Source organism: Canis lupus, chromosome 8 (assembly GCF_048164855.1).
Source record: "Canis lupus baileyi chromosome 8, mCanLup2.hap1, whole genome shotgun sequence".
NCBI classification, from domain to species: domain Eukaryota; kingdom Metazoa; phylum Chordata; class Mammalia; order Carnivora; family Canidae; genus Canis; species Canis lupus.
Genome location: NC_132845.1, coordinates 33,223,925 through 33,249,411, shown reverse-complemented (window position 1 = coordinate 33,249,411; position 25,487 = coordinate 33,223,925). Strand labels below are relative to the sequence as shown.

Here is a 25,487-nt window from a genome sequence, read left to right as displayed (position 1 = left end):
CTGGAGGTCTTGGAACATATCCCCCCACAGATAAGCAGGGACTCCAGTATTTCCCGTATCAAATAAGTTGCTGACTCCAGTTAATGGGGAAAGAGAGTATCCACAGGGAATGGGCAACCATTTGACTTCCCCTAAATCAATCTCCCCTACCATCATGCTACTCTATAAGCCATTAGTTTCTTTGCATCAAGGCTTTATTTTAGAATCAAAAGCTGCAGCTTTCTAATGCCACAGAAAGTTCTTTGAGGGTAGGAACCTTGTCTTCTTCAACTTCCTTTCTCTCTCAATGCCTGGCCTTGAAAATAGAGGGTCCTCAATAAGTAGCTATTGATTTGTCCTGAATTGCTGAATTTAATTTCAAACTGCCCCCAGCAAGAATCTGTACTTGTCAACACTAAAATTACTTATGATCCTATGCAGAACATAACCAACTGACAAAGTTATGAATCTTTCCCAACTGGCCTTAGAACTTCTTGTGGTTCTCACCATGCCTATTGTAAATGAGTTTGGAATTTGCATGCCAAGTTGAAATATGGTGCCCTAGAGAATTTCTATGATTGATCTCATTCAAGCAAATTTACTCAATGTCCCCCTGTACCTCACTATAATTAGAGACTGGCGTTTTGTTTCAAATTACGTAATAGTTTTTCATAGAAGACATCTGTCTTGTAACTTGGCTAACTCTCTTAGGACAAAAAAACACAACAAACAGAAAGGAAAAGGAAAAACAATACATCAGTGACATTAATTATACCAGTATGTTTTCTAGTGCTTTGAAAGGGGGACTCTGAGCATTGATTGCCATTGAAATGAGACCTAAAGGATATATTACAGTTCTGAAAAACCCACTTAATGTTCTTACGGCTCTAAGAAATCTAGTAATATCCTGATGGCTACCTAGGGTAACAATCAATTTCTCCTATTAAGTTGCCCAAGGCAGTAGCCGGGTATGTGCTAGTGCCAGGATCCCTTGGCAGATTGCTGAATTCTATAATGCCTTTTGCTTTCCAACACAAACTGAGCAGGATATAACATATCAGTATGTAAAGATCCTTCAAAAACCCAGGATGGACTCAAAAAGAAACCTTATATTCTGCTTGCAGTATTGCTATACTTTATTCATCCCAATAAACTACTTCTTCTTGAGTTTAGAGTTTTTAATGAAGCATCCTAGAACAAGTAACAAGCCAGACAAGTAACAGTTTAGTTGCAAAATTCAGAAAGCACTAGCTGAATTGAAAGCTAGTATTATAAATGCTCTTGATTACTTAATGGTATTCCAGCATTCATGCATTCATCAACCATACATTAATCAAGGAAATAAATAAACTATTTATATTGCAACAACATAGGTCATTTTGAAGTTCATTCATTCACTCATTCAAGCAACCGCTATTTATTAAGTATCTGTTACGTATCAGGGATGGTACTAAATTCCATAAATATGGCTGAATTATCCTTGCCCTTGAAAAATGTATAGGCTAATATTTCATTCTCGACTCTGAATTTGTATTAAAACTACTTGAGCAATTAAACAATCTGTGAACTTCACCTCCAAAGGCAGATCCCAAACACTGGCATTTCTTTTTTTAAAATATTGTTTTAATATGTTTAATATATTTTTCAATATATATTTTTTTTCAAGTGCTTTTTATTTTGTGAAAGTATCATCTGCTTTTTATTTTGTGAAAGTATCATCTACGAAACTTAGTCACTTCAAGGGAAATAGGCTTAAATTTACTTCCATTTCACCTATACTGTACAAGTTTCTACTTAATAGAAATATTAAATACAAAATTAAAAATAAAAGAAGCTTGTTGCAAAACAGAATATCCAAATTCATTTAAATGATTGATTTTTAGTATTTACATTTTTCAAAAATATCTGCAAAGCAGCAGAATATAATGGTTAAGAAAACAGTGTTTGGAATCATATATTTGGCTTTGAGTCACAGTTAGCCATTAATTTTTGGCAGTGAAGGTCCGAGCTAGTTTAATAACTTCTGTAGGATTCAAACATTGGCATTTCTTAAAAACACCCCTGCAGAGAGTGAGGTCCTTGCTCTAATAGGTGACTACATAAACAAATAGGAGATCACAGTATAGTGTAGTAAGTGCTATCACAGCATAGACAGGATGTTTTGGGAACACTTTGGAAGGCCATAAAAATCAGCCAAGGACAGGAGCAAGGGGGTGGTCAAGGAAAGCTTTAGCAATAAAAATAGACTATAGCTCACTATGGCATCTACAGCAAAACAAAAGTCCTTCTAAGAACGGTCATAAAAGAAGGAGGGAGATGAAAAAGCAAAGAATTAAGAAAATAAGCAAGAAAACATATATTTTAGTACAAAAAACTAAAGGCAAACATCCAACGAAATTGCTGGATTCCACAGTAGAAATTCAGGGAATTCAGCTCAAACAGCAGCAGTGTGTCCCTGGACAAGTTACTGAACTTCTTTGATCCTTTTATTCATTTATAAGTTGAGGAAAGTGATAGGCACCTTACAGAGTTATTATAAAGAACAGAAAATGTAGCAAGAAACACTCAACAAATGCCACCATTAAGTAGATAGAGATGATTCAAATATAGATTTATATATTATTGTAGTGATTGCATTAAAATTATTGTTTGTTTAGGAGACTGAAATCTCAAGATCAAATAAAAACAATCCTGACATCCTTCTGCAGTGAGATATGGTACATACTACTTTTTATGCCACATTAATCCTGAACAGGACTCAATTTTCCTCCCCTAACAGTAGTATTGACTAGTGTAATACACTGATTCATCAAGATCAGAAAATTCTGAAGGAATTAAAATGGGATTTAATTTCTACAGAAATGGAATTCTAAAACTCAAATCTCTCTTCCAGGACTAAGAATAAACAATCTGAAAATGAAGTCTTTTGATGCTTAAGATTTGCTTATCTATCTTAGAATGGTGGGCAAGAATAAAGGCTATGATTGTTTTCTCATTTTATCTCATTGCTCTAAATAAACTTAAACACCTCATACTACTTTCACTAGGTAGGTATGGTCTTCCTTAACATCCAGAGAGCTATAAAACCTTTACTCCCAAGGTAGCAGGTGTGCAGGAGCATTATTGAAAGATGTGGGTTTCAGGAAAAGCAGTGTTGCAGGTCATATTTTGTTGTCAAAGAAACACTGACTCAAACAAACAAACAAACAAACAAGCAAAGAAAAACAAATAAACTGAAGTATAGGATATTTAATTTACCTATTACTGAAAAAGAGAAACACCAATCCCTTTCAACCAAGGCTTGGAAATTAGTATTTCTAAAGAATCCCAAGTCTTTCTGTATTCTAGACTATACTGTATCCAACTCTAGAAAAATAAAATAAAAGAGCATAGGGGGGTAAAGGAACAAAATAGAAAATGGAAAAGACTCTTAGAATAGTGAATTTGAGGAGATTTTTTAAGGTGCACTGGAAAAAAAGCATCCTGGCTGGATATATCTCAGTAAATCTTTGAAGCATTGCTACTTTTATTCTTTGATAAATATCATATAGTGGCTTAGAAGTGAAGTATAATTTCAATTCCTACTACAGAGCCATTATGATGTTCTTATGGACCAGTTAATTTATTACTGAGCTCTCCTATACCAATTTCATACCAATCTGGAAACAGGAAAGTCTTCTCTACTGAATGAGTGACTTTTCTAGAAAGTCAGCTGTTCTCAAAAGTCAAGTTCATAGCATATAGATTGAAGAAAGATACTACCAAGTTCTCTGGTTTAAGAATTTCCAAGAAAAATTATTTTCACATACCATAAATATTCTGTCAAGGACCTATTGCTTTTTAAAATGCTAGTTTTTTTGTTTGTTTATGGGTTCTTTTGTTTTTTGGGGTTTTTTGGTTTGTTTTTAAGCATCAACTAGTGAATTTATGTTTATGAGATCCCCAGTAAGAGGATATGGAAAAAGCAGTCTATAATTTAAGGCAAACCCTTAATCAAATTGATTTTACAAAAATTCCATTTCCTCTTAAGACAAGTGTTAAAAGCAAAGCCAATGGTTGTCACATTCCAAGAATGGCTGAACCAAATGCCTGGTCACTTTTCTTTCCTAGTGACAGTATAGTCAAAACAATTTTAAGTCTTGGATTCTGGAATTTTGACTTCATTAATTATGCCAGAGCATACAACTTAAACATAAAAGTTTAAACCAGACTGCCAAGATTTTCGCTAATTGTGTGGCTTTGGGCAATAACATAACTTCTCTCTGCTTCACCCTCCTCATTTGAAAAATGGAGCTAACATATTACCTAATTATTGGAGTTGTTATGAGTTAGCACATTAAAAGTTCTTACAATAGTGCCTCAAAAACAGTCATCATTCATTATAAGTTAGCTTTTAATATATTATTGCAAAGTCCCCAAGAATTCTCTTGGAAGAATATAGGTTTTGGAATTAGGGATGAATCCCACCTCAGTCTGTACTGGCTTTGTGATGACACACAAAGCTATTTGACTTCTTGGAGTCTCAGTGTTCTCAAGATGCAAATAAGGAAAATAATACCTACCACATAATTGTCTGAGAATTAAACAAGCAAAATTCTTGCTGAGCAGTCACATGGCTATCTAAAGAACATATAACCACTAAAGCAAATAAATAGCATGTATACTAGATTGTCAAGTTGGGGGAACCCTGGGTGGCACAGCGGTTTAGCGCCTGCCTTTGGCTCAGGGCGCGATCCTGGAGACCTGGGATCGAATCCCACATCAGGCTCCCGGTGCATGGAGCCTGCTTCTCCCTCTGCCTATGTCTCTGCCTCTCTCTCTCTCTGTGACTATCATAAATAAATAAAAATTAAAAAAAAATAGATTGTCAAGTTGGTAAAGGAAGGAAAGCAAGATACTGAAGAATAAGTTAAAATCTGCTTCTAAAGAGTCCTGGGTCTCTCATTCACAATTTCCCCTCCCTTATCCACTTCCCCAGAAAAATCCAGGCTGTTGATAAAAGTATTTCTATGTCCCTATGTGAATGTGAGACTAGAAAATCAGTGATGAGTATATAGTCAGCCTTGGGCAACCATACTGACTTGGACAAGGTTAATCACTGTCACATTAGAGTCTCTGGAAATACTGTAGTCTTCAGAGGGCGGGTGGTCACTTTTGTCTATGAGGGGCAGGGTAATGGAGTTTAAAGTGATAGATGCAGCAGGTGTGTAGTGACTAACGCTGAGCACTACGGCAGTTGCAGAGTCCCACAGAAGCTTGGCAAAGAACAGCCAGGGAACAGCCCTGCTAGGGCACACAATGGCAAGGTACAGAGACTCAAAACCAACCCAACGTCTTTGAGGGAGCCAGATACCTTGAGGGAAGAAAAAACTTAATCCCAAATCTTAAACCTCCTTTTAGGGCTTTCTGCCAATGATTTTGAGAAGACTGTGAAAGCCCAGTAGGGAAGAGAAAAAGGTGTTTGCTACAAGATAGAAGGAATCTAAGTCCAAAACTCTGAGCTGGTACAGAACGGATAGAGAAAATTAGGAAGTGGTGTAGTTAAACATGTACATAATGAGAAAAAAAATTTAAATATTTGCTGAGCATTTTCAAACATCAATAACTAAGCCATTTATATTTTTAAATATTAAAAAGGGCACAGAGTATGGTATTGATTTGAAAATACAGAAATGTCATGCTAAAAAATGTATCTGGTTTTAAACTGACAAAATAAGACCAGTCAATCTGACTTTATTCACATACTAAAGGCTACATTTCAACATAATGAAATTTTGTCTTATTAAAATGTGGGTGAAGACACTCAATATTTGTATGATGCAACAAGTAATAATGGTCCCATTATTAATTATCTATTCTCATTAAAAAATTCCAAGAAAAAAGAAATAGGAATTAAGAGCCTAGGTATATTTCATAATGTGAAAAACAGTTGCTTATTATTTTATTTTGGGGTCAGCAAAGGTTACTTGATAAATTATAATTTGTTTTCTAAACCTGACCTATAATAGCTGTTTTTAAAACAAAACATAAATAATAGCAAATGGTACATCCAATTAATTCATTTCCAACTGGTTTTGATTTTCAGCATCAATAATTATGTTCAGTTTGTATCTGGTTATTAACCTTAATGATACTCTATCTGCCATTTAAGTAATTACTTTTTTACCAACATCATCAGTAACAATAATTTTTGCTTGTAATTAGTTGATTTGTCATTCATTAAGGCTGCTAAATTATCCTATTAAATTATCATAGAAGATGATCATAAAGATAAATATAATGTTGCATGGGTATTGAAATTTGTCATTAACTTGAATTTTTGAATTATGACATAGACATGGCCCCCAAAAGAGAGCACCCCAAAAAAGAGAAATGATTTATGTTCTCTAGGCTCCAATATCCCTTTAACGTACTTTTTTTTATGTCTTAGAGTATATTTTTACCTAAGAAATCTAAATAGCTAAATGCTTTGGAAACAGTTTTCTTAAAAAGCAAATGTAATAGTCTCTGAAGTGTCAACTCACTAAGCTACAGTCACCAGTTATTCAAACATTAATTTAGATGTTGCTAATGGAGGTATTTTATAGATGTGATTAAAGTCCACCATCAGTTGACTTTTAAGTAAGGGAATTATTCTAGATAGTCTGGATGGGCCTAATTCAGTCAGCGGAAAGGCTATAAGACCAGAGGCAAAGCTTTCCTGAAGAAGTTGTGTCTATGGAAAGTAACTTCAGAACATGCCTGAGAGTTCAAGTCTGCCCTTTCTGACAGTCTGCCTTATAATTCCCGACTTGCTTAGCCAGCCTCTATAATCACATAGACCAATTCTTTGTAATACTTTTCTTAATATATATCTACTACTAGTTCTGCTTCTCCGGTTGGACTTTGATACAACAGGCTATTATAAAGTGGCTTGGGTGTTGTATCAGAAAGAAGAGAGAGTAAAAAGTACTCCTTGACCTAAAATGGACAGCTCACCATTTAAAATTTTATTAGATAGTAATTCACTTCTTTATGTGATCCTATAAGAATGTAGATATCTATAGAAGAGGTAGCAGCATAAACTATTTCTATAAGACCTTATCCCTTAGAGGTTCCCAATTCTCACTTTAGGCACTAAGAGGGTGAATCCTATGAAGGATGGTCGTAAGGACCAGGCAAAAGAATAAGCAGCAATTGGAACTGTTCCTACGCCCAGTTAGTTTGCCCAAGGGCCAATCCTGTCAGAACTAGTATTGCTCCATTCAAATTATCATAGATTCCTGCTCAGTTATAAACTTGCCTTCTTCCAGGAAGGTAAGACCTTACAGAAATGTACACCCCTTAAGATTCCATTATTATAAAGACAATCCCACCACATTTCAAGAAACTCTGGAAAAAAATCTGGAAAGAATACAAATACATGGAGACTAAATAACATGCTACTAAACAATGAATGTATCAACCAAGAAATCAAAAAAGAAATAAAACAATTCATGGAGGATCAGTCCTCACCAAGGCTGAGGCCCTGCCTGCTATAAAAACTGAGCCCTGTTTCTTTTTATTTTATTTCATTTATGGTGTTACATAGACTGAAGTTTTGTGAGTTAGGTTAAACTCGGACCACCTCAAAGAGGATCCATTTCTTTATTTATTTTTCTTCCAAAATGGCAGCCTCCATCTGCACACAAGTATTAGATCTGTACTAGGCAATGCTGAGAGAGAACAAGCATTTCATCACCTACAGTTGCAGAATTTATGCTGTCAGGGGGATAAGGCATGGCTTCAGAGAAAATAAAAAGTAAAGGATACTGCAGAAATTCAAACCTTAGTGAAAAAAGCCAAAAGAGACCTTGGAATAGTTCATTGACAGGTCCACATTGGCAACTGTATTTGACTGACCAATTTATCATTGAGAATCAAGAGAAGCCCAGCACCTAAGGAGCTGGGACCAGCCACCACTGCAACTGTGGACTGTCCTCAGCACTCATTATGCTCTGGACTTGAGGACTCCCAACAAACCACAACTGGCCTCTTACATCACCATTGTGTGATGTAAGATGTATTCAAGATGTATTAGAATAGCCTCTTTCTCTGCCTACCCTGTAGGAGCTGATAAATTGAGTCAGGTTTCTATGCTTCTGCAGCCTTAGTGAAAAATGATGGCTCTCTTTTCCTGGTTCAAGTGTTAGAATGAAGAGCTGGGGCTCACTCAGAATAATGCTGTGTATTATACTTTCTCTCCAACCTACCCCTCTTTTGTATCTCATCACCACTTATATAGAGCACCTCCACACTTTGTTTCCTCATTGACAATAAACAGAACTGTCTCCCCACCAAAAAAAAAAAAAAAAATACATGGAGACAAATTAAAATGAAAACACAATGGTCCAAAATCTTTGGGACACAGCAAGAGCTGTTCTAAGAGGTAAGATTACAGCATTACAGGCCTTTCTCAAGAAGCAAGAAAAATTTCAAACAACATAACCTTACACCTAAAGGAGCTAGAAAAAGAACAAACGAAATCCAGAACTAGTAGAAGGAGGGAAATAATAAAGATTAGAGCAGAAACAAATGAAATAGAAACTATAAAAACAATGAAAACAGAATCTGGTTCTTTGAAAAGATAAACAAAATTGATAAACTTTTAGCCACACTCATCAAAAGGAGAAGGAGGGAAGGAGGGAGGGAGAGAGAGAAAGAACTCAAAATCAGAAATGGAAGAGGAAAAAAATAGCTGATATCACAGAAATACAAAGGATAATAAAATATTATGAAAAATTGTATGTCAACAAATTGGACAATTTAGAGGAAATGGATAAATGCCTAGAAATATATAATCTTCCAAAACCGAACAGGAAGAAATAGAACAGACTGATCACTGCAATGAGACTGAGTCTATAATAATAATAAAAAAAAACTCCCAACAAATAAAAGTCTAAGACCAGGTGGCTTCATAGGTGCACTGTCCTAGCATTTAAAGACGTAATACCTACTTTTCTCATACTATTCAAAAAATAGAAGAGGAAGGAAAACCTCAAAATTTGTTCTATGAAGCCAGCATTACTTTTATACTAAAACCAAATAAAGACACTGCAATAAAAGAAAAATAGAGAACAATATTGCTGATGAATACAGGGGCAAATATCCTGAACAAAATATTAGCAAGCCAAATCCAACAATACATTTAAAAAAAATCATTCACCACAATCGAGTGGGATTCATTCCAGGGATATAGCATGGTTCAATACTTTCAAATCAATGTGTTACATCACATTAATAAGAGAAAGGAGAAAAACCATATGATCATTTTAACAAATGCAGAAAAAGCATTTGATAAAACACAACATCTATTCACGATAAACATTTGCAATAGAGTAGGTTTAGAGGGAACATATCTCAACATAATAAAGACCATATATGTAAAGCCCACAGCTAAAATATTGAATGGTGAAAGACTGAGAGATTTTCCTCTAAAATTAGGAACAAGACAAGTCTACTTTGGCCACTTTTATTCAACACTGTACTGGAAGTCCTAACCACAGCAATCAGATAGGGAAAAAAAAGTTAAAGACATCCAAATTGGTAAAAAAAAAAAAAGGAATAAAACTTTCACTATTTGCAGATGACATGATACTCTATATAAAAAACCCAAAAGACTCCACTGAAAAGAACTGATAAGTGAAATCAGTAAAGTTGCAAGATGTAAAATTAACACAGAGAAATCTGTTGCATTTTCATACACCAATACTGAAGAAGCAGAAAGAGAAATTAAGAAAACATCCCACTTACAGTAACACCAAAGAATCCTAGGAAGAAACTTAACCAAAAATATGAAAAAGAACTATATTCTGAAAACTATGAAACACTGATGAAATAAACTATAGATGACACAAACAAATGCAAATATATTTCATACTCATGGATTGGGAGAATAAATATTATTAAAACATCCATACTACACAAAGCAATCTACAGATTTAATGTAATCTCTATCAAAATTCAACATTTTTCGTAGAACCAGAACAAATAATCCTAAAATTTATATGGAACCACAAAGAATCATGAATAGCCAAAGCAATTTTGGGAAAGAACAAAGCTGGAATTATCACAGTTCAAGATTTCAACAGACACTACAAATCTGTAGTAATCACAACAGTATGGTAATGGTACAAAAATCACTCATTTTTGACACATAGATCAATGGAATAGAATAGAGAGTCCAGAAAAAAACCCAGTCTTACAGTAAGTTAATCTATAAGAAAGGAAACAAAAGTATACAATGGAGAAAAGACAGTGTCAAATGTTACTGGGAAAACTGGACAGTTGCATGCAAAAGAATGAAACTAGACATATTTTCTCATACCATATGCAAAAATAAACTCATAACAGATTAAAGATGTAAATGTGAGACCTGAGACCATAAAACTTAGGAAAAATTGGGTAGTGTTTCTTTGACATTGTCCATAGAAACATTTTCTAGGTATGTCTCCTTAGGCAAGGGAAACAAAAGCAAATTTAAACTACTGGGACTACACTAAAATAAAAGCTTTTGCACAGCAAAGGAAACTATCAACAAAACAAAAAGACAACCTACTGAATTGGGAAATATATTTGCAAATGATACATCTGATAAGGGGTTAATATCCAAAATGGATAAAGAACCTACACAACTCAACACAGACATACACAAATTCCAATTTAAAATGGGCAGAGACTTGAATAAACATTTTTCCAAAGACATACAGATGGCCAATAGCCACATGAAAAGATGTTCAACATCACTAATCATCAGGAAAATGCAAATTAAAACCACAATGACAAATCACTTTACGTCTGTCAGAATGGCTAAAATAAAAAAACAACACAAGAAACAACAAGTATTGGTGAGGATGTGTAGAAAAAGGAACCCTCAAGCATTATTGGTGGGAATGCAAATTAGTATAGCCAATGCGAAAACCAGTTTGGAAGTTCCTCAAAAAATTAAAAATAGAACTATTATATAATCCAATAATTCTACTACTGGGTATTTAGCCAACCCCCCAAAAAACAACCCAAAAAACAATGAGGACACTAATTCAAAAAGATATATGCTCTCCTATGTTTATTGCAGCATTATTTACAATAGCTTTTTTAATTTACAATAAAAAATTTACAATATGAAAGTAACCAGGGCATCTATTGATAGGTGAATAAAGATGTGGTGTGTATAAAAAAGTGGTATATATGTGTGTGTGTGTGTGTGTGTGTGTATATATATGGAATATTATACATATATATTATGGAATATTATTCAGCCATAATAAAGAATGAAATCTTCCATTTACAAAACATGGATGGACTTATAGGGTATAATGCTGAGACATGTTAGACAAAGATAAATACCATATGATTTCACACACTGTGGAAATTAAAAAACAACAAAAGGAAAAATAATAAAAGCCAGACTCAAACACAGAAGACAAACTGTGGTTGCTAGAGGGCAGGTGGGTGGGAGATGGGTAAAATAGATACAAGGGATTAAAAGTACACTTATCTTGATGTATATTGAGAAATATATAGACTTGTTGAATAATATTGTACACCTGAAACTAATATGACAATGTACATTAATTATACTTTAATTAAAAGCTCTAAAATACTCTGAAATCTACCCAATCCAAGAAAACAGAGTTGATACATAAACTACGGGGTCAAAGAATACACGTCTAGATCAAATTCTTTGAAATGGTTAATTTTATTTTTGCTATACCAATAAATGTGGGTATGGGTTTGGAAGGAAGAAAGGTCTGCCTGAATATATGGAGGACCTCGTGATGGTTTTGGCAAGTTGGAGCTAGCAAAAACATGATGCATCTTTAAAATTAGTTCATTTGGTTAATTTTGTATTTAAGATAATTCTAACGATTTTGTTGCTGGTCGTTTCTACAATCAGCCCTCCTGTGGTTGAGAGACTGACAGACCTGTACCAAGATTGGAGGATTCAGGGAGACAGTACAGAGAGCAAAGATATTGCTATAAATATGGGGGGGGGATTATATAATGTGCTTATTCTTATATTCATCCAGGCTGAAATTCAAAAGACAATGATTTTAAAATAGGTTTACTACTGAGTTTATTTTTTGACCCTGGCAGATGTCACCTCAATGTCGTTCCACTTCTATTTTCCTCAAGGGAGCAAAGCTGCTCATGAGCAGGTGAAGGAGGAAGCAGGTGGTCAAGTTAAAGTAAAGATACTGCAAGTTTCTATAGAGAGAGAGACATTTAACGCTGTCCAGAATATTAATGAGGAATACGATTTGCATTTATCTCCCGAACATAGAGATTGGATGTATCTCCCAAACATCTATTTTCTAGATTAGTAACTACTAAACTATAAACATGAATTCAGAGCTTCCTAAAATTATTTATATTAGAATCTAGTATTGAGGCCTTTTTTTCCCCTTGACATTATTCTAAAAGGGAAATGAGAACTTTACCCATAATTTCCGATGATAATTGTGGACTTCCATTCAAGAAAAGACGGAAAGAAAATCCAGCAGAAGCAATGTTCGAGAACTGCTTTCCTCATTTCAGACTACAACTATATGCATAATCTTCTATTTTCACAGTAAAGCTCCCATTAGTTATACTGTGAAATTGCAGGCTACCCTTTCTCCAGAGATCTCAAAGTTCTTTTCTGGTATCAATTTGTCAATAGCCCAATGCCTCTGATCCTACGGAGCCCAGAGGAATCTGTTCCAGCATTATTTCTGTGAAAGCCTTTCATAGGCTTTATGACAACCCAAGCTAAGGAGCATCAATAATGACTGCAAAGTTCTATTGCCAAGTGCTTACTTAACTAACGAAAGATATTTCCATTAAAAGAAAAAAAAGTATGGCTTTGAAAAACTCTGATGAAAACTCAAGGGCAAAATATTTACATCCTTCCTAAATCCACTCAAGCTTTCAATCAAAGATTAAATTTACACGTTACATACTTATACAATGCCTGGTAGAGAAAGCTCAATAAAAATTACTATTAACTTTACAAATCTGTGATAACTCAACAGCGATTATTTATTAGTTATTGTGACTTAGAGCAAGTCATTCACCTTTTCAAATCTCAGCTTTCGCATTTACAAAATGGGGCTTTCCCACCTGGATATGAGCATTAACGTTACTCAAGAGGCATGAGACCATTTTTAAGTTATTTTTCATACAAATATAAATTTTGAGTATGATTAACCTGGGACTTGAACTTCAGACACTTTAGGAATTTAACACTGATTATAATGAATTATATGTAATAATACTGTATTTTACAAATGTTAGATAAACTGGGAAAAATGTAACACTGATCTATCCATTTACAGATAGATTCCTTCAGAATAAAGTTCTTCTCAGCGATCATGCATAAATTCATGTCACTTTAAGGATGGCTGTAGGCAGACTCATGAAGTTATTAAGATTTGTTCTGGAACATTATGAAGCAAATTTTAAAAAGGCATTTAAGCAGTTTTATGAATGTCTCTAACTGGAAAACAATGGTAAAACCAATAGCCCAGTGTGCCAGTGAACACGTCATAGAGTCTTAAACGAGTACTTTAGGAGAAGAAGGAACACTGAGGTTTGGGCTAGGATTACAGAAGACCCTCTCTATCTCAGAGCTTATGGACATAAGCAAGGTTAAGTTGCTTGTATTTGAATTCTATGTTCACTGTGATCTTTCTGACTCTTCCTACATCTGAATAAGGACACAAACCCAGGATACTTAATGACAGTATCCATGCCTTTGATATGTAATCATCTATTGTTATTTATTTTTTAAAGATTTTATTTATTTATTTATTTATGAGAAACATGGGGGGTGGGGGGAGAGAGAGAGAGAGAGAGAGAGAGAGGCAGAGACACAGGCAGAGGGAGAAGCAGGCTCCATGCAGGGAGCCCGACGTGGGACTCGATCCCGGGTCTCCAGGATCAGGCCCTGGGCTGAAGGAGGCGCTAAACCGCTGAGCCACCCAGGCTGCCCTATTGTGTATTATTATAGATCTCAAATATGTAAGTCTCATCCCTCCAGCAAAGGTTTTGGTAGACAAAGGCCTGAGTCCAACCAACGGTCTGGTATGTATTAATAGTGACTTTTTCTTATATCGTGTTTTACGGGTTTCAAAATTAATTATGTCAGTCAATCTTCATGCTAAAAAAACAGGCTAAATAACCTGGATCTCTGAAGGCTTAAATAGGTAACCTGTCCAAAATTACTTGGTTAGGCTTCAATAAATATTTATTGAATTGAATCTCTGCATCATCTGTTAAGTACCTATGATTTGTGATCACTGAGCTTGCAAATAACATAGTAAGAGTTATAGTGCCTTGTATAGCACTTTCCCCTATTTTATATAGTACTTTGCATGTTATAAAGTGCCTTCACCTACATAATTGTGCTTAATGATTGATATCTTAGAGAGTGGGAGAATAAGCCAAGTGTAAGAAATGATGTTACAGTATTATGTCCTGGGAAACGTAAGGACAGCTGAGCAGGATTTAGATTAATTCATGGGTGATACAGTCATAACATTTGTTACTGTTGAGACAGATCCATAAAGGAAATTATTGAAAAGGAAAGCTAAAGACAAGGCTTTGCTTGTCTCCTTACGCTGTGATGCCCTTCTCTTCTTCCTTCTCAGAGCAGTTTACTCTTCCTTCACAGCTCCGCTCAAAGGCCACCTCCTCTAGGAAGTTACCACTGAGCCCTCTGAGTTTGGAATAAATTGCTTCCCTCTGTGTTCCCACAGCTCTTTATATGTAGCTCTTGTACAGCACTTGTTTTCCTCTTCTTTGGAAATAACTGTTTATTTTATAAAGCTTCTTGAAGGCAGAGGCTAGCTTGTCGTCATTAGCTCCCATTTTTGCCCACCACAGGGCAGTACTGAATGAACTGGAGGGAATGCCATATTTAAAATACTAAATATTCCTACAAAATATCCCCCAAGGGTCATCTCCTGCCAGATTCTGCATGAGGCTACTTTGATATCATAAATATAATAGCAAGGACAGTAGAAAGACGAGTCAACATGGCAGAAAAGATGATTGAGGGACAAAAAAAAAAGTAAAAATGGACAGAGCAGAGATTTAGGAAAGCACGCTGTTAGAAAGAGGCTTCACTCCATGGTTATGTATTAAGGGCCCCCTATGTATCAGGCACTAAACTGATTGCTGGGGATATAAAAGAAAACAAGGCTCTGTCCCCGTTCTTCAAGAAGTTTCTGATCCACTGTGGAAGACAGTTAAGTGACCAATAATTACAAAACAAAGTGCTAAATGCATCATTAAAGAAAACTGCCTACTACCACATGGCAGTTCCAAGTCTAAAAAATCTTGTGTTTAAACTGTACTAAAAATACGAGGAAATGAGGCCGAGGTTAAATTTCTAGTCTTGCGATGATGACGTCATTTTACTGTAGGAGTTTCAATGACAAAGTTATATGCTTATTAGGCCTAAGAATATATAAGCTAAACGTATAACATCATTGAGTAAATCCAACACTTGACAACATCCAGACTTTCTTGAAGAAGAATCAGTTTTATTTTCCTATCACCCCCAGCATTATGATTACATGCCCTCACAGGGACTTTAATTTCTTCTTTGAACATTCATCACAGTAGTAATTATTGGTAACCTGGGCTCATGCGTCTCTTCCTCCCTTTGTTCATGAGCTTCACAGTGTCGGGAAAAGGTGTCTGTCTTGCTCATCTTTACAACCCTAGCTCAGTACCTTGTGCATAACAGATGCTCAATAAGTATTTGATAAATTGGGTAAATTACTAACACTTGTACTTCTGTCACCCAATACCATAAAATAAAGTTTCCCTATGGCTTGCAACAGCTTATTCTGCAATGTGTGGTGTTCATTCCAAAATGCAGTATGAGATCAAACAAACAAACAAGATCAGATTATAACTGTGAAATCTGCATAACGCACAAAACTAGCAAACACAGCTGGGCAGGTTGTGCCCGTCACAGAGAAGCCATGCCAAGTAGTAGACGGCGGCTGACATCTAACCTATTTTCTCCCTTTTAAGCCATGGTGCAAGGATGAATTCCTTGGAAACAGGACCTCTTCCTAATTCGCAGTCCATAGCTTTGGTAACACAACTTGCTGGTTGCCCTAATTTAACACATTGTATCCAAGGACCATGTATACTAAAATATGATGGGAGCAAGTAGAATTACAGATCTAGCTTTCACTTAATAATGTTATTTTTAATAGACGTATAATTGACACATAACCTTATATTAATTTCAGGTGTGCAACATAATAAATCGATATTTATATATCCTGCAAAAGGACCACCACAATAAGTCTAGTTAACATCTGTCACTGTACATAGTTACAGAACTTTTTTTCTTGTGGTGAGAACTTTTAAGATCTACTCTCTTAGCAACTTTCATGCATGTGATACAGTAGTATTCATTATAGTTGCCATGCAACTAACTATATTTATAATATAAATATACATTATAATGTATATTTATGTATATAGTTTTATGTAGCCGTTGACCCCCTTCATCCATTTTACCCTTCCCCCATTCCTAGTCTCTGGCAATCTATTCTCTATTTCTACAGACTTTTTTTTTTTCTTTTTTCTTTCTCTTTTAGATTCTCCATGTGAAAAAGATCATATGATATTTGTCTTTCTCTACTTCACTCATTTTATTAGTATAAGATCGCTAAGGTTTATCTATGTTGTCACAAATCACAAGATTCATTCTTTTTTATGGCTGAAAAACATTCCATTATATATCTCACATTTATCTACCCAGTGTTAGATATTTAGGTTGCTTCCATATCTTGGTTACTGTAAATAAGGCTGCAATTAATAATGTTTCATTTTGTTGATCAGGACTGGGTTGGAGGTAGAGATCTGCTGGCGGCTTTTGAGGAAGGGGATAATGCGGATAATACAGCAACCACAAAAATTGATTTGGGATCCAGCATTTTCATTTCCCATACTTAATTTCTCTCTTTTGTTTCAAAACATCCATAAGAGACAACACATTGTGCCCATTCCAGTAGCTGATTAATAAAATGAGCTTTCAGAGGGACCTGGGATGCTCAATAAGTTGGGCATCTGACTCTTGGTTTTGGCTCAGGTCATGATCTAAGGGTTGTGAGATCAAGCCCCGTGTCAGGTTCTGCGCTGGGCTTGGAGCGCAGCTCAAGATTCTTTCTCTTCCTCTCCCTCTGCCCTTCCCCCTGTTCATGCATGCTATCTTTCTCTCTAAAAACATAAATAAAATAAAATTTTATTTATTTTCATATAGTTATTTATTTTATTGACATTTTCTTTTTGTTTTTAGACAGTCATGTTGTCATTAGACTTGTCTAGTGCATTTGTTAAAACACTGATCCATTATAATCTCAATGCAAATGCCACGGCATCCATGAATGATTATTTTAATACTGTGTTATTTAGAATACATATCATTTATTTTAAAACCATAGTTGTGAAATTATTTTGATTTTAAATACCTGGCTTAGAGCCAGAACCTCATAAGCAGTTAGTTATTAGATACCATTAGTAACATCAGGAAAGACCAGACAGTTCACAGAAATGGGAACTAAAAGGAAAACATTCAGAAGATTCCTTCAAAGTAGAAAATGAGAATCATAATGCCTTTAACTTTTTTATCAACAGAAATGATAATCACAACGATAAAGATTATTAATATCTTGGGATATCCTATGTGCCAGGCACTTTGCTAAGTACATCATTATTTTACTGTCCCTCAAAACAAAAAAGTGAAATAACTTGATTAAGTTAGAACTTGTACAGACTGTTTGAATCCAATAAAATATCTCTAAAGGCATGCACTTTCCCAAGTTAGATAACTGGTTCTAAATGTCTAAGACCCACGGTTCCCAGAAACGTCCTGTCTAGAAGGGGCAATTGACTCTTGCTTGGGAGGACATAAAGAAGTGTAAAGCTACTCCTTTACAGTACAGTTACTACTCCTAAAACCATGCCAATTTGTCCCAAACAAACAAGCAAATGTATAAAATATGTACCCACAGTGTACTATATTGTCAGTATAAATGAAAACTTCCTGGCTGTGGTTTTAATTGGAAATGGAACCCTTCTCTTGCTGCCCAAATTTATTACAGTTACACATCACCCTCAGGTTTTCATCTAGGAGACAAGTCATTCTGGTGATGGATGAGGCAATATTTATATATCATCTTGCAAAGTAAGCAAGGAGACTTCCAGTTTAAAAGCACCATCAGCTATTGTTATACTCCAGTAATGAAAACAGTGATTTTGGAAAAAAGATCACATACATACAAATATTACAAATAATTTTTAAGCTGTGATTTTTTTTTTTGTATAAGTTGTACAGGTCAAACTATACCTTTCAATTTAGGTGACGAGATGCAAGATATTACTCTTAAAATTTGTTTAAGTTTCTGTAAAAAAGATCTAGTCAAAGAAGTTTGTTTATAGTTTAACTCAATATTTAGTACTGCAAATTTCACACTTCCTCCTGTCAATTCGCCGTTATAAATATTCATTAGTGATGTTCATACAACTTCCAAGTGACTTTTTATCTATTAAATAATTAAACTATTATTAAATTATTAAATAATTAAAACAAAGATGAGAGATTAAGAGCCATGAAATGTATAGTTTTATCAAAAATCCTGAGTTAACTATGGTTGCTATGATATATTATAAAATACAACTATGAGTGTCCTGACAACTAAGGCAATAAAAGAACCGATTTCTAGGGGCATCTGGGTGGCTCAGGCAATTGAGCAACAGACTCTTGGTTTCAGTGAGGTCATGATCTCAGTGTCAAGAAATTGAGCCCTGATTCAGGCTCCATGCTGGGCATGTAGTCTGCTTGAGATTCTCTCTCCTCCTCTCCCTCTTCCCCTCCCCCCATCCCATCCCACCCCCAACCCACTCGTGCTTTCTCTCATATAGATAAATAAATTTCAAAAAAACACTACAATTTCTTAAATATATTTCATTACATAACAAGAGGAAACACATGAGTAAACAACACAACACAAGACTCTAAAGAACTCTTATAATCTGTTGGTAGGAATGCAAAGTGGTAACTACATTTGATGAAAATGCCCATACTCTATAGCCCATGGATTGGCTTCTGGGTGCACACTTGGCACCCAGATATACAAAAAACAAAAAACAAAAAACAAAAAAACAAAAAAACAAAAAAACACAACTCTTGCTTACAAGCACCAAGATCTCGGTACGAAGATGTTTCTTGTGGAGCGGCTTATAATTACAAAAAACTAAAAACAAACAAAACTTGCTAAATTCCCGCAATTGAAGAATATATTTATCCAATGGGATAGATAGCATTTTAATATGAAGGAACTAGATCATAGAGATCAAACAGATAATTTACAAAAATAAAGCTGAATGAAAAAGTTACAGTGTTTTTCAAGATGGCAACATTAAAAAATCCAAAGTCAAAACTATAAGTTGTTTATGAATATATAAGCTTCATATAAAAAATATAAAAATATGGACTATAAGGAAATATGCCACTTTTATGATACTGGTTCCCTCTGAAAAGGGAGACAAGAAAAGGACCAGGTGATGGAAACAAGATGTTTCCACTCAGTCAGTAATGTTTATTTATTTTTTAAAATCCTAATGAAAAAAAAAATAAAAATAAAATCCTAATGAAAACAATATAACAGGGATCCCTGGGTGGCTCAGCGGTTTGGCGCCTGCCTTTGGCCCAGGGCACGATCCTGGTAGACCCGGGATCGAATCCCACATCAGGCTCCCGATGCATGGAGCCTGCTTCTCCCTCTGCCTGTGTCTCTGCCTCTCTCTCTCTCTCTCTCTCTCTCTCTGTGACTATCATAAATAAATTAAAAAATTTAAAAAAAAAAAAAAAAAGAAAACAATATAACATCATCATTGTTAATTTTAAGTGGTGATTGTACATATATTTGTTATATTTTTTATATACTTTTAGTTTAAAAAACTAAAAAAAAAATGCTTATGATACTTTCAAGATTAAGGCTCTCCAATATAGCCTAAATAGCGTAAAGACCATGTGTGTATTAAAGCAATAATCTTTGATATGAATGCTGTCATAAAATTAACATATCTCTGTTTTAGCACCTCATTCATTCATTCAGTAAATATTTGTTAAGCCTTAGGATGCACAGACACAAGGCAAAGCTCCTGCCCTCTGGATTTTATATTGCAGAGGACAAAAGAGACATAAATAAATGAGCGGTATAAAATACAATAAATAGCTAATCATTAGAACTGAGGTTAGTCAGATGGTACCCAGTAAGGCATACCCATTGATGTTTTTTCTGATTGTGTCGTGTTGAGGCTATCCCAGTAGTTAAATAGTTTGAATATCACCTTCTACCATAAGTTCAATGAAGAAAAATTAAGCAGGCTAAAGGAATAAAGAGTGTGAAAGAGATGCTATTTAAATAAGGTGGTCAGACAGGCTTCTTTACAAAGGTTTTTTTAAGCAGAGACTTGAATAAAAGGTGGGAAGGAGCTGTGGGAAGATTTTGAGAATGTGGATCCAAACAACAAGGCAAAAATAAACTTAGATTTATGTGGAACACCAAGATGTTGCAGGCAGATTGGTCTGAGCAAGGTGGGAGTGATCAGAGTGGACATCAAAGAGGCTTTCAAGGGCCAGATTATATAGGACCTTTCAGGCAGTAGTAAGAGTTCAGATTTAATTCTCAATGGGATGCAACAATCGGAGAAGAAGTTGAACAAGGAAGGGACCTGACTGGTTCAGATACTAAAAATTTTATATGTATATTATATAATCATATTGTATAATTAGATAATATTTAATTATATATTTTATATTTGTATAATATATTTATATGTGTATTTCTATATTATATGCATATTATGAGCTATGTTAAAATATAAAATATACGTGAACTTAGTAACAGGGCAAGAGTTTGGAAGCAAGGAGATCAGTGAGGAAATACTGCAGGGGTCTAGCCTAGATATAAAGCTGGTTGGGACCTGGCTGTCAGCAGTAGAGAAGGTGAAAGTAATCTGATTTGGGATAGATTTTTGAAGGTGTGGCTAGCAGGACTTGTTGATATATGTTGTGAGGGACATAAAGGAGTTAAAGAGGATTCCTAGATTTTTTTTGTCATGAGCAACTAGATAAATATAAGCTGCTGTTTATAGATATGGGAAAGACTACAGGCAAAATCCATTTGGGGAGAAGAAATCAGGAGTTCTATAATAAATGTGTTAGGTTTAAAATGCCTACTAGACAACCGAGTGGAGAGAGCATAGAGGCAGTTGGCTATATAACAGTTGTTATTGATACTGTTAAAAAAAATCAGAAGCATCATGCTAACTACTTTTCTCAACACCTCCCCCACAAGAATATGGTTTTGTTAACTAGCCAACAGTTGCTGACTTATTATTCTGGTTTTAGATGGTGAACACAATATGTACTCCGCTCTGTATGATTTCTAACAGCTTATTTCCATTTATATGAACACGTTAATGGAAAAGAAAGCAGGAATGGAAACAAACACTGTTGATTGGTTCTCTTATCCCTGAATGAAGACACTCATCACATAATGTGTATTTCCAACATTCCACACACTCTGTTTACAGAATCCAATTTTCTGAGGTTATTTCAGATAAAAGGCTTTTTAAATAACAAAATCATAGTATTGTGCTCATAGTCCAAATCATAAATGTGATTTTTAAAAAGGTTTTCGTGATGGTTTTATCCCACATACTGCAAATGAAATTAGGGTGGAATTTATGGAATGGTTTAAGAGTAGGACATGCATGTCAGACTGCCTGGGTTTATATCCTGTTCTCACTACTTAGTTGGAAAAGTTATTTAACTGCTTGCCTCTATTACTCCACCTGTTAAATAAGGATAATGATATGACTGAAGACATGAACGAACAAAGACTGTTTAGTAAGGTGCATAGCACCATGTAAGTTCTTGATAAATATCAACTACAAACATTATTTGTAAAAATATAGCATAGGTTGAGTTCAATAAGCATGTAGTAAGTACTCCTATATGCTTCACACTGTGCTAGGCACTAGTAAAGCACTGACTCCAGTGATAACTAAACAGAATGCTATCCCGAGTCAGACAGTAGACACATTGATGATACTCCCCAACATTGTGGATATGTTTAGTCTTCAAATTTTTGAAATCAAAATCCATAAGGAGCAGTCCAGGCATCACAGCCAACCTCAGATTGCCCACTAGCTCACTTTCTCTATCACGCACACAGCTTCTTATGCAACTTATGTTGACCTGACCATGAACATTGAATTCTCCTCTCCCCTGAGACATAGCTGATCAGAAACATATTTGATTTCTTCATCTTATCATTTCCGAGAAGAAAAGAAAATAACAGGAAAGAAACAAAAAGTTACATGGAATGGTGAAAAATCACCATTCAGACATGACCTGATTATAATGTGAGCTGCTAGACCTCTCAATGGACTTCAGCCTTCTGGAAGGAAAGGGGCTATTTCTTTGTACTGAAGCAATATCCAGCTCAATTCTTCATTTAATATTTTAGAAGTCAGTTTCAAAGTAGGTCAAAGAATGAAAACCAATTCTGGCTTCTTCCTTAGCTCACATCTTTAATTTTCATGGAACTGATACTATGTGAATCTATCTATTCCCAGAAAGATGAGAAGAAACTTACAACCTGCCAATCTCAGTAAGTTCTTTTCCAATATTATGCGTGTGAAACAACTTTCATCACTTTCCCCTTTTGTAAGAAAAGAAATTCTGAAACCTAAAAATGGCACACGAAAAACTGGTCTGCCCATTGGTTTGGTGAATTAAAACCAAAGCAGATTTCATACCAGCCACTTTATACAATGAACGTTTCAGTATGCAGCTGTTTCCAGAGAGCTGATTTTAAGTGAAAATGAGTGTTTCACTTAGGGCAAACGATAACTTTTCCAAGTTCTTACATTAGGAACAAAAGATGTGAGGGGGCACTTTGATGAATTTTTCTCAGCCCTTAGATGATGGCTCCCTGCCACCAAAATTCTATGCAAGAATACATAAAGTTTCCACAAAATGAAGGGCGTACAAAAATCTCTGAAACAAGACTGTTCTTCTGGAAAAAAAAGATACTCATATTTTAACTTAATCAACTGTCAAAAAATAGTGTCTCTTTAAAAGGCTCAAATTAACATATTTTATGTAAATGTTTCAACAGAAAAATTAGAAAAAAAGGCAAAAATTGCAAAAACAACTACAATTAGGAATAAGAAAAGTTATTTTTTTGTTTATTAATTATTTTTAAAATTCATGAGAGACAGGGAGAGAGGCAGAGTCACAGGCAGAGGGAGAAGCAGGCTCTCTGCCGGGGGGGGGGGGGGGGGGGGAGTGGGGGTGCCGAGGAGGGGTGTCCTGGGATCATGACCTGAGCTAAAGGCAGCCACTCAACCACTGAGCCACCCAGGTGTTTCAGGAATAAGAAAATGTAAATGGCCAAGAAGCATATTAAAAATCTATTTAGTAAATAACCAAAAAATACATCTTTGAAAAACTCAGTCTCATTTCACCTTCCAATATCTCAGTTTCTCAACGCAAAATGTTAGAAGTTATCACCTTAGCAGAAAAGGTGGCGGCAATAAGAATAATTTTATCATTATTCTTGTATTCAAAATTTCAAAAATAATCCTACTTAAAAACTATAGATCACCATCAATATATAATTTTCAATTATTTGTTAAAGATGAAAAAGTAATATAAAGGAGGAAAAAAGTATCACAGAGCATAGCACATAGGAAGGGTAAGTACTTTTTTGTGAAGCTTTTTGTATTGGTTGTGTATGTGGATAGTGTGTTTAATGAGTTGCAATATAAAATATTTTTCTTGCTGTGGATCAATTTAAAGCAAGTTTTAAAGCCACAAACACTGTTTACAAGGTGTGATTTGCTCATCTTTAGCTTGTTGCTCCTAAAGAGGTCCCCTGACTTTGCTCTCTACTCTGTGGCTGAAGCTGTCTTCCTTCTGTATCTAGAAGCTCTTCAAGTACACACAAAAGCAAGCAAGGCCGAGAGAGAGGGACCTACCTAAGTCACACATGCTCATTTCAATCCTCATGACTTACATATAGAACGTCCATTTCATTCAGTAATGATTCCATCCTTGAGAACACAAGAATATAGCCCTACTCTTTAGCCTCAGCTAAGTACAATACAATGAGCTCAACAATCTAAAAACATGTGTGTTTAATATGGGAGGTTTCAAATGTGAGAGAAGGACGATATGTTTGATAAAAAAGACTACATGCTGATATCTATTCATCACGCATATAACCAATAGAAGAATAAATAAGCTGTCAAGGTGAGAGGATAATTAAATAAAAATATTGTATATCCACATAATAGGATTTTTATAGCTATAAAAATCATATGTTCTAAGAATATATGATACAAGTAAATGCTAAAACTGGAGTAGTAAATGAAAAAAAAGAAAAAATGCATGTCATATGATTCCAACTTTGTAAAATAAAATATATATATTTAGAGAGAAAAATTTGTAAGAAATATGGCAAAATTATTTCAATGTTGTGTGTTAAGCTCTTCTATTTTTTCCAAATTTTCTATTTGGGAAAATACATTTAAAAGATTCAATTAGAAATGGAATTTGAAAATCCCTCATGAACACTGAGATTTTGCCTCTCCCATCTCTCTTGAGAACATCATTAGTTGCCCAAGTGCAGTAGCTAAATTTTTGTAGTTGTCTCTTAATTTGCAGAGGGAAAAAATACATTCATTTAAAAAGTTCTCAAGAAATAGAAAACATTCTAGAAAAATACTATATTCAATCAACTGATCAATTAATCAATTAAAAACATGTTATTATTTATTTATTGCCTAGGAATCTGGTAAATGCTATGAGGTAGAAAAGCAATAAATCCAGCCTAGAGGAGACCTCTCTGCTCAGCATGAGTTTGCTTGGGATTCTTTTCCTCTTCATCTCCCTCCCTCTCTGCTCCTTCCCCTGCGCGTGCTCTCGTTCTTTTCCTCTCTAAATAAATGAATGAATGAATGAATAAATAAATAAATAAATAAATAAAATCATTTAAAAAAAGAGTAGTGATCCAGATAAAGAGTTGGGATAAATAAACACATGAAACAAATGTGCATGTGGGTGTATTAATCAATCGGATGTAGTAAGTGCTAAATGATGCCATATAGTGCAGTACATAGGCAGGGCTAACATACAGACAGTCAAGAAAATGGTATGAGCTGAAATTGGCAGAAAGCAAATGTAGAGAAACCAACTTCACATAGACCTTGAAGGATGGGTGGAATCAAGATAAGTGGAGAGAAGCACAAACTATTCCAACCAAGAGGAACGTCCTCTGCTTGTCCTTGCGGAAAAAATACATGAGATGAGGGACTTCCTGTGTGATGACACTAGTCCTCAAAGTCAGAGGATCAAGATGTCAGCCTAAGACCCATGTACAGTCCCAAAGCTGGAAGAGCAAGCC

At 35.1% G+C, this 25,487-nt stretch overlaps 1 protein-coding gene and 1 pseudogene across 1 annotated transcript in view; one reads left to right on the top strand and one right to left on the bottom strand.

Annotated features, from left to right (window-relative positions):
- NTNG1 (netrin G1) overlaps positions 1–25,487 on the bottom strand; it is a 316,142-nt gene that overhangs the window by 274,768 nt on the left and 15,887 nt on the right. The window lies entirely within an intron of this gene.
- LOC140637587 (LYR motif-containing protein 4 pseudogene) lies at positions 7,626–7,899 on the top strand (annotated as a pseudogene).